General features: G+C 46.2%; 1 long non-coding RNA gene across 1 annotated transcript; it reads right to left on the reverse strand.

The window, feature by feature from the left end:
• Positions 1 to 1,261: 1,261 nt before the first annotated feature.
• Positions 1,262 to 3,726, reverse strand: LOC125965137 (uncharacterized). Its single transcript, XR_007478689.1, has 4 exons — positions 3,288 to 3,726; positions 1,946 to 2,040; positions 1,754 to 1,837; positions 1,262 to 1,431 (listed from the first exon to the last, which is right to left on the reverse strand). It is a non-coding gene; the product is annotated as an uncharacterized LOC125965137 (long non-coding RNA).

Raw genomic sequence — 3,726 nt, forward strand, 5'->3', positions numbered from 1 at the left:
TATACAGAGAAGAGACACTTTAGCATTGTGGGACCTGCTTTCTGTTTCTATGCTTTGTATGGTGGTTGGGTGCTATGGTGTCCAATGTCGAGGCCAAGGCAGCCTCATTCAAGATCACTTTGGGGGCCCCTAACAGCTTTCGGAAAACCCTGTATGTAACCCTAACAAAAGAGGCAGAGTTGGAAATAGAAGAAATGTGCTCAGACCCTGCATCTCAAAACTTTTGAGAGCGGCAGCCAAAATTACACTAACCCAGCTTTGGCGACCTGCTGGACTCAATGTCTGTGCTCCTTCCCACGTGCCCCCAGAAGGGGACCCCCTCTTTCCTGTCCCTGTCTTGCTACTCTAATCAAGCTGACTGGTTACACTGGGGGCCAGGAGGTGCCTAGGAAGCTCAGCAGAAATATTTGCAGAAAGTTAGTCCTCCACAGACAGCATCTGCAGTTTCCCTACACATCAGTCAGGTCTTCTGGTACAGGCCTGGACTGGAGCTGGTGACCTTGGCTTTTCAAGCTGTCCCGCCAGTCTTTGCTAAGGGTTGTGGTGCCCAATTCCGGTCTGAGCAACCAAGCTAAGGACCCAGGGAATTAATAGACTGACATGGAACCTGTCCAAGATGCAAACCGCCTTCTGCACTGCCAACCCGTCCCTGGGCACCCCAAGCATGAGAAGGACTCATTTCCCCTAATGCTCTCCCAGAGGGCCTATGGGGTAGGCTGCTGTCACGAAGCCCTTGAAAAGAACTGAGTCTCCTCTCTTTCAGGGTCAGTGAGGGCAAGAAATGTCCTGCCTGTGTCTCTTGTCTCCTCTCTGAGCACCAAGAAAAATGCCAGTAGGTAAAGTACTGGGTTTGCAAGAGGGAAAAAAAAAAAAAAAAAAAAATCGAGCTCTCAGGAAATCAACCAAGGGGAGACTATCAGGGAAGACGTCCAGGAAAGAGATTCCTCTTGGCCTAAAGATGTCTCCATCAGGGAAAAGAACTATTTTGGCCTAAGTAAGGGACAGGGTAGGGGGAGAATAAGCCAATAGTTTTTGAGCACCTATTATGTGCCAGACACTACACTGGATACTTTTACATGAATGATCTTATACTTAAAGGGCAATTTTATGGCTATCGTTATAGTAAGGTTACCTACCCCATTAGGTTGTTGAGCACATAAATCACTCCCAGAATATTAGTGGGTTTTTTTTTTCCATTTTAAAGCTAAGGAAATGGAAAGCAGACAATGTAAGCAACTTGTGCAAAAGTCTTAGAGCTTGAAGTTGTAGAATTAGGGATCTCTCCGATCGTATTCATAGCTGTGTGGCTCCCATACTCAGGCTCACATCACTCTATCATGTTGCTTCTATTCCAATCTCTGGTCTTTTATGTACCAGTTCTAGGCTCCATCATTAGGAATTAGAGATGCCTGGGACTTTCTCAGCAGTGACCTAAATAATGAAATTGATTTATTCCTCCAATATGACACCCCCTCCCACCCTGGTGAGGCTCTCTGCCTATGAAAAGAGACTCCCCACTCTCTACCAACAAAAGCCCCAGCCTGTTCAGCCTCACCAAAACTCAAGGGATTTGTCTGAAGCCAGCCAGTGTGAAGTAGACATGCAATGAACTTTCTGTCCATCCAGGCCGCTACACCCAACCATGTTTCCCCCCTCCACTGAGGAAGCCCCATGGGTGGTACCAGGAAGGAGTTAGGAACTCCCCAGTCCAGTCTCCCAAGAAAGCTGTTTGAAGGTGAGAACAGCAGTAAACCTGCATTTGGATTGGCTAGTCATCCGGGTCCTCCTTCACACCTTTAGAAACTGGCATCCCTGATCATTTTCCTGATTCTGAAAACTTTAGAGACGAAGCCATTAGCACGGTGGGGGAGAGAAGCCACAGCATGCATAATACAAGCTATTCCACCAACCCCTTCCTCTGTTAAGTACACGTTTCATCACTTACCCCGAACAAGAGGTACATTTGGTCCTGGAAAACACTTCTTACAAGCCAGCACATTGGGAGGTTTGAGGGTGATATGTTTAAGGATCACTTGCATGCTGAAAGAAAGTGACTAGAATTCCAGCCCCTCCCTTTCCTCTTGTTGCCATCAGCACTCAAAAGTCTCAACTCTCTATCTACCTGAAAGCCATGGCAGTGTTCAATATCAGAACAGTTAAGACAATATCTGCTCTTCGCTCTTTCAAATGCCCTCCTCCCCACCCTACGCCACTCTAACTGCTTGGAGAACCAGATGATAGGTTTTCCCCTGCCTCACCGGATGAAAAGCACGTTTGGGAGAATGGGGACCTAGAGGGTCACCCAAGAGTATCTAGAGTGGGTTACATGGTGAGGATCTAAGCAAAGACAAGGAAACCAGAGCAAGCACATGTTAGGGGGCTGCGGCTGAAGCAGTTGGGTGGGGTGGGGCTCGGGATACCGGAGTGCTTTAGTTTAGCAGAGGCTAAATAGAAAAGGATCAGAGCTTTGGATCACGGGGAGAAAGGAATCATGTGAGGGGTGCTTCAAGATAGCTGCGTGAGTCTGGCTTTAATCTTGTGGTTGATGGACCACCCACCTGAATTCAGTGGGCAGAGAGACCTCAATCACAGATTCATTTCGGGGGTGGGGGGGTGTCTAGTGGATCTGAATTAGCTGAACTTTTTATCCTTTCACTATTAAAGCAGCCTTAAATTAGCTGCTGGTCTGCTAGGCTTGGATCGCTATATCTGATAGTCCAACAGTAAAAAATGGGTATTGCATCTCTAATTCCTTGTCCAATAAATATAGGCAGTGGAACAGTGGAAGAATGGACTAACATGTCTGCTGATTGGCCAGTCTTTTTGTACTTATTGGCAAGGCTATGAGTTAAGTAATGAATTGAGTCTGAATCTTTTCATGAGAAGAGACCTTTAGCTCACATGTGAAAACCTGGCATCTTCCATTGGTTCTAGCTTACCCCTAAAAGTGGAAATAAAAGTAGGGGAGAGAAAATATACTTTCTAGGTATAGTGGGTTTTCCAAGAACCACGCTTTTTGAAGTGATTGTGAGAAAGAGAGCACTCTGACCTCAACAAATTCTGATTGGGTTAATCCTGGGGTCTGTTTTGTTTTGTAGTCCAGATTAACACTGTGAGACTGGACCAATGTCTGTGTCAGGGCTGGGATCCCCAAAGGGCATTCAGGTCAAAAGGAAGCAATAAATGACAAATCTTAACAAACCTAACAGGGTAGATCTATTTCATGAGCACTGGGTTTCTGAGATCATTACCAATCATCCTAGACAGGGCTGGTAAATGTCACTTACCTCACCATACAGGAACCTGTGGCTCAGAACCCATGAAGAAAAGCCTTGGATCTCAAATGAAAATGTCTAGAGTGAAGCCATAGCAATGTGGTAGGATGAAATGCAAATTTAACTGGAGAAAAAAAAATCTAGATGATTCCATCCTGTATTCGGGGGGCAATCCAATTCTGAGGATCTCTTTCTCTCCTCCTTACCCCGCATATTCTCAATCAGTCCTAAGTAAGCTCTTTCACTGTATGTGACTGGGATTAAGGGATTTCTGGTCTCTCCATCTGGTTTCAATTACATCACTCTCAGATACCTCGGGTACCTTCATTGAGTGTGACTGCTCTGGTAGAGAGTCTTGCAGCTTCATTTTGGAAGAGGTAGGATTTGCTGTGGTTTTCCTGACCTGGGGGCTGAGTGCTGGGCTGATTCTGGCATGAGGCAGGGGGAGGAG

The sequence above is a fragment of the Orcinus orca genome, chromosome 8, assembly GCF_937001465.1.
Source record: "Orcinus orca chromosome 8, mOrcOrc1.1, whole genome shotgun sequence".
In the NCBI taxonomy this organism is placed as follows: domain Eukaryota; kingdom Metazoa; phylum Chordata; class Mammalia; order Artiodactyla; family Delphinidae; genus Orcinus; species Orcinus orca.